The sequence below is a fragment of the Myodes glareolus genome, chromosome 12, assembly GCF_982192425.1.
Source record: "Myodes glareolus chromosome 12, mMyoGla1.1, whole genome shotgun sequence".
Classification (NCBI taxonomy): Eukaryota; Metazoa; Chordata; class Mammalia; order Rodentia; family Cricetidae; genus Myodes; species Myodes glareolus.
The window spans coordinates 9,764,843-9,772,159 of NC_142037.1; positions in this window are offsets into that span (position 1 = coordinate 9,764,843).

Below are 7,317 nucleotides of genomic sequence, written 5' to 3' on the forward strand. Positions count from 1 at the left end.
CACAGGAGGAGACACAGGGGCAGAGGAACATAGAGACAGGAGGAGAAAGAAAGATAGGTTTAGAAAGAGAATGAGAAGCTGGGATAGGGGTGCTTCTGAACTAGAGGGAGTTTAGGGTAGGGGAGCAGGGTAGAAGACGTAGAACACGAGCATGGACTCTGAAATGTACAGTGGGTACTTGTGCTCCTGGAGGAGCCGGGAGGCTAGTCTGTACGTTATTATAGTAATAGACACCACAGGTAGTCAATTTTTCCTACTGCCAGTGAGAAGAGAAATGACCCCTTTGAGAAGAGGAGGTAGCTTCACAAGTTTCTAAGGAATGTTGGATTTATCTACCCTCCAGAAATCCTCCAAAAGTCCAGGTTGAGGCCATTTCTGGGTATCTGGGCTAGCAATGTCAGTTTTGGAAACTGGACAATTTTAGTGGATTTTGCCAAGGCACAAACCAGCCTTGTTGAGGTTTCCATACTCAAACTGCTCTCACATGAGTAAAAACACCACCCAAACTGTTCTATTGGCCTTAAAACCCAGAGAGTTAAAGTGTGACTTCTTACCTACATTACCTTTTTCTTTAATTTTTATGACATCCCATGCCCCAGCACACATTAAGTGAGCAGAATCCCTCACTGAGGGTGGGGCCTTATGACCCCCTTCCTGTGTATGATTATCATTGTGTCCTGGACACTGTTTCACAGAAACCAGCTACAACCTCTTCCTCTCTCTTCCAAAGCTCCAAACATGAGCCTTGCAGCATGTTATGGTTCAGATGTCCTGCTGAGGTCTGAGAACTGCACAATTGTGCATTCTCTAAACTTTGGCCAGGTGTGAGTGTGTGCATTCAGCAGAGCCCACTTTCTAAAGAAACCTCTCTCATTAGGCATCACAGTTGCTCGAATGTATAGGTGTCAGCGAGAGTACTTAAAAGGCAGCTTGATGCCATTATAATTTTAACAAAACAACAGAGGGCCTATTGTGTGGCTTCAACACTTCAGTGATTAACTCAGGCTCACCAATACCACATCAGTGTGGCAATAAGAGAAGAAATAAAAGCACTTCCACTGGATGTCATTTCCGGGTTGAATTTTCTCCATGTTTTCTGTCTTCTCTCCTCTGTTTGTTGCATGAATTCAAAGCCATGTTTTTCTGAAGTCTGTCTGTCCCTGTGTCCATTTTTTGTGTCTGAGTCTGTGTCTGTCCCTATGTCTGTCTGTCACTACATCTGTTCTTATGTGTGAATTTTTGTATCTGCCTCTTTTGTTGCTCTCTCTTTTATTGAATTTCCCCATAAGAATCACATGGGGAAGGAGTGGGATACTTTACAGAAATCATTCATGGAGTTTTACAAGGGATTAAGGTAATGAGCACAGCTGAACTCAACTCACCCAGACAGGAAAAAAAATTACAAATACCACAATTGCCCAGTAATACTGATGTGTTCAACTGTTTTAGTGGATAGTCACTTAAGAGTGTTTTCAACCTCTATGTTTGCTCTTTTATCCAAGTGATACACATGAATTGTTCTGGATCAGGGGCACAGAAAAAGACATAATTTAACATGACAAGTAATTAGTTTAGTTTGCAAAAGGTGGCTATGTAGGAAGATCAAGGAAAGTGGTGGTAATTGTTACATTTTTCTCTTAAAAGTGGGCTAAGTAATCAATTTGAGTACACAGTAGGAGAGCAGCTTTACGTCTTAAGTGACCTAAAGGTATGTTATGAACTCTGGCTGTGATGTCCAGCAAAGGTTCCAGTCTCTAGAATAAGAGATATTTTCATATTACATCACCATGGCCTCAGTTATTGGGCTCTTAACCAAGTTTACGGAACCAGCCAAGAGTTCCCTACTGTGGGTAGACCTAAAATCAAATCCCAAAATTCATTGTTCCTATAAGAGTCAACACACTATCACGTGGAAAATGTCTTTCCAGGAAGTTATAACATGCAGGGTCTACAGATGGGTAGAATCATTGTCAACTTTCCTCATCCAGTAGCTTTCATAGAAGCTCTAGGACTGCAAAAGCTGGCCAGCACGGATACAACATGACTTCTAAATGTCCTATATCCCAAGGGATGTAGTGTGTTCAAAAGAGTCATACAGTCTAACTCTCATGTAGACTCTCATGTGTAAATGAGGACATGGGCAGAAGCCTGTAATGTTTGAAAGGAGCCCCCATTACTTCACAGCTCAGAGGGAACTCTCTCACAGTATTGGAACCTTTGCTTAGTTAACTTAATCTTCTGCGAGGAACTTTATCCATGCATGCAGGGCTCCATCATTCAGTTGTTTTACTTAGGCTTCCAAGGATGTAGCTCCATTCATTAGGCTCGGTGACAAACCATGATCCATGTGTGAAGGTCAGCGGATCATTTCCTGGATCATTTTCATACCTTTCACTATGTGATTTCCCAACATCAAGCTTAACATTATATGGTTGGCATCAAGCACCTTAACATGCTAAACTATTTAACCTGTCCCTCAAATGTTTTTAAATGACTTAAAATGTAACATTTTTCCAAAAGGATTTTTTCCTCTATGCTTACTCTTGGTTAACCCTTTCATCACCACTACACATCTCCCATCCCTGGTTAAACCTCTCCACTTGCAAGATTTCCTTACCCCGTCCACAGTGCATTTCCTCTGCCATCCTACTTCCCTCCAGGCCTGTTCTCCTCTAATGATCCATTTCATGCTTTCTGGCTTTTACAGTCACTCTAAACTAAAAACACTAATCTGAGGATTCAAGGCTTGGAACCACATGTAAGACAGAAGGGGCACAGAAACATTCAGTCCATACAAAGAACCAGGGACGTCATTGGCTGCATGACAGCTCCTTAATTACCAAGGCATCTGGGGCAAGCTTAAATTCAAGGGCATATGGGCCACACCCTCAACTCATTTGACCTAGAACAACCCTAACCACAAAGGATCCAGGACCACAGTATGGCATGAAGCAAGAAAAGGACCCATTTTAATGACCAAACAACATGGCCATGCCTTAATACAAAGAGTGTATAGGCTGCTCCAGACCTTATCCTGACATCAGATGATACTTTTTTGCCAAATAAGATGCTTTTTTGCTTGAAAAATATTGTGGATATCTAAGCTGTGAAGAATGAATAAACTTTGGAGCATTAGAGGAAAACAAAATTAGAGAAGGTGTTACAATGGGCTAGAAGAATAACATCATGCATGAGAGAATTAGGAGGGAAACACCAAGAGTAAAGATAGAGGAGGGTAGCAAAGGAGCACCCTGAAAGCACCATGAGAGAATACAGAAGGAATCTATCAGAATAAGTCTGAGTGTACATTTCCTAAGCCCCTCAGATAAAGAAGTTTCAGTTTGTGCTACATAGTGGACTTCCCCTTCAGTGCTGTCAGCAGCCTGGAAGCTGGTTCTTTCAAATGGTTACAGGCATTTTGCAGGGCACATGCCTTGCTTGCTGGTATACAAGTGTCAGTCTCACACAGGATACACACCATGAGTGCTGCTGCAGTTGTGTCAGCCTCCTGCAGTGCATGCAGCAGAAGTGCTGGGTTACTGGTTTTCATTTGCGGCAGTGTGTTCACAATGAGTGGTAGGGTATCTCTGACAGTACCTGCCCCATGAGTGATAGGTGAGCTATGTGAGTCTCCATCCACACAGAAACCATTAGTTCTTCAGTCTCACTCAGTACATTCACATTATTGCTGGAGTTTAGACATAATCCTCCCACAGTACATGCGTTATGATTACCGTGAGACACATCTAAGTCTGCCACAGTACATTCATAATTAGTGCTGGTTTCCACCCCTAAGCCCACAATAATTCATGAACAATGAATTCTGGGTTTTAAGTAAGAGCTTCCAGCAGTACATGAACCATGAGTGCTAGATACAACCATGATCCTAGCACACTACAGGGAGGCTCATGCTTATAAACCAGTACTCCTTGTGAATAAAATGTGTGAGACTCAAACAAGTAACTGAGCACTAATCATGTGTGCACAGCAAGATTCTCATGCCTATATCCAAGCCTTCACAGTGCAAGCACTATTGTGGACTCATGTATAACATGAGGGCCAGGCTGTTGGGGTTTCTGTCCCACCCAGTACCCCACAGACGGCAAGTCCCAGAGAAAATCACAGAGAGATATCCACAAGCTATAAAACTGATTGATCCATTAGCTCAGGCTTCTTGTTAACTCTTGTAGCTTATATTAACCCATTGTTCTTATCTACGTTAGCCACATTGCTCAGTACCTTTCTCTGCCAGGCAGATTACACCCTGCTTCTTCTGTGGTCTGGGCAGGACTGCAAGTGGAGCTTCCTGCTTCCCAGAATACTCCTGTTCTCATCGCCCCGCCTCTACTTCCTGTCTGGTTGACCCACCTATACTTCCTGTCTGGCTAATCAGCATTCATTTAAAACATGATTGACAGAATAGAGATAATTCTCCCGCACCAGCATCGTCATGCTTGTATCCTGACACTCAATGTGCATGTACTGTTGGAGGCTGACACATTTCCAACCACTCATGGTGCATGTACTTTGACAGTAACATACATACATCCCAATGTGTACTGTGGTGCTCTTATGGCTAACACTCAGCATTAATCATGCATTTACAATGGGGGCTTAACAACTGTATTGCAGCACTCATGGTAATCTACTGTATGAGGCTCAAACCATTAATCCAGCATTCTTATTGAACATACTGTAGTGGACTTGTGGCTGCAACCATGTTCTCATTGTAAATGTGCTGTGCCATAAATAACTTCAAATTCAAGCTGCATGCACTGTGGCTTGCTCATGCCAATAACCTGCATAAACTATTGTAGTTTTACAGCTATAACCAGAACTGATAGTGTATGGTTTTTTTTTTTTGGATAGGATTCCTTATTATCCAGCAGTCATGATATGCAGCTGTGGGCGCATGGTTGTAACCCAGCTCTTATGGTACATAATGTGGGAGTACATATCATGAATGTATCTCACCTGTCATGGTGCATATACTGTGGTGGGCTCATGGCTGTCACACATATTTGATTGTGCATATAATGTGGAAGGCTGATGACTGTATCTCAGGAGCACTTGCGTGGAAAGACATGCTGATGTAACCCAGGAATCATTGTGATTGTACTATGGAAGGCTGACACATATATCCCAGAACTCCTTTGAATTGTTCTGGGTGATCACCAAGAAGTAGCTCAGCACTCAGAGTGCACACTGTGAGAAGCTGATGAGTGTTTTCCAGCACTCATGTTGTAGATACTCTAGGAGGCTGAAATGTGTATCTCACCTCTCATGGTGCATGTACTGCGATGGGCTCATGCCTATAGCAGTCATGGTACAGGTACACTAGAAAATTATCCAACTACATATGTATTCAACGCCATTAAATACAAAAATGTATCAATATCAAATAAAGTGATTCAGACTTTGATCTCCTAGCCATCTCTTTTGTCACTATGAATACGTTAACTTTGCCCAGGCTTATTAGAACTGTTGGACAGTCTCTCTTCCAGAAAGTGCCCACTAGGTTCCCAATGTCATTAATACAAAATCAGAGTCCACTAGAAAATTAGAAGCATATAAGTTACAATGGGAGATTTATGTTATTATATTCACATAAGGTATTATATTATGCAAAGCAGAAGACTAGAGAGTGAATAGTAATACATACGTAGATAGGTTTGCATTCTGCATTTTTTAGGGAGATCATAAAGATGTTGTCTTCTAGCATTAAATTAAAGCAAAGGCTACATTATTGGATTCAGTTAGTTTCAGCAGTCCTGGATGATGGGCCTCAATTAATGTTTAAAATTTATTTCAGGGAAGGGGCAAAAATTTTGGAACAACAGAGAAAACCAAAAGGCCTTGAGACTTTCCAACATCAAATTCTTGGTGTAGGCCCTTTTGCTGACCCACAATTTCAAGCTCTTTATGATGAATAAATCTTGTCCTTATGCCACAAAGCAGCCTTCAATGCTTGGGACAGAATTCAAGAACTAGGGATAAAGTTTGAATCATATACCAGGGTTATACAGGGTCAGAGAGAAACCGTTCCTGACTTTTTATTGATTAAGACTTTACAAGTCATAGTGAGAGACCCTGAAGCTAGATGTGTCCTAATTGAATTCTTGGCTTTTGAAAATGCCACCTTAGAATATAAGAGGATACATGGGCTGTTAAAGGGTAGATCAGCACCTATAGATGAGTGGATCCTGCATACAATGAACACTGAGACTCTTGACTATAATACTGTATCTTGGGTAGGAGAAGCAATTTCCAAAGTAATGAGGAAACATCAAAATGCCTTATTTTTAATTGTGTTAGAATAGGATATCTGAGAAGGATCCTTTAGACAAGGAATTCTGACTAATATCTCCTCTGGGAATGGCAAGAATAGGAAGAGTCAGCCTTCAGGTATATGTAGAAGACATGACAAAGACTGACATTGGACCAATGAATGCAGATCAGCAAAAGACAGACAAAGAAAACCAATATTATCAGGAAACTCTTAGAAGAGACTCTCAAATGCCCCCTAGCCAGCCACTGTGGAGGACATGTCTTACTAGGAAAATTAAAATATCCAGATCCTTCTATAAAAGATCATATTGTTTTATATGATGGCATAAACGTGGAGAAAAAGTCAAATTTCCAATATAAAATAGGAAACATATATTCAGGCATAAATGATCAAAGACCAAAACAAAGAGTGCCTATAAATGGCATTGTAAAGGTTGGTTTGATAGACACAGGTGGGGATGTGAGTTTCATTCCTCCAGAATATTGGCATCCATATTTACCTTTGCAAGATGCAGATGTTCAATTACTAGGAATTGGAACCATATATCAAGTTAAGCAAAACATGAAATTGGTTGACTGTATTGGACCAGAAGGCCAAAGAGGGAAGCTGAGGCCATATGTAGCTAATAGTGCAGTAAATTTCTGGGGTCGTGAACTGCAGCAGCAATGGAATACCCAGATTAACATTCCTGCAGTCCAAGGAACTCATAATTCTGGGAAAAATATTATAAGGTACTATACACAAAGGTCACCAGCCAATCAGGCTGTACAAGAACATAAAGCAACTAGCAAACATTTAGAGGTACCACAGCCCTACCTTTAAAATGTTTAACTGAGAAACATATATGGGTTAAGCAGTGGCCTCTAGCTGAAGATAAGTTGCAGGCCTTATAACAGCTGGTACAAGAGCAACTAGATACTCACCATATTGAAGAATGAACAAGCCCTTGGAATTCTCCTGTATTTGTTGTAAAAAAGAAATCTGGTAAATGGAAAGTGGTAACAGATTTAAGAGCTGTCAATAAGTCA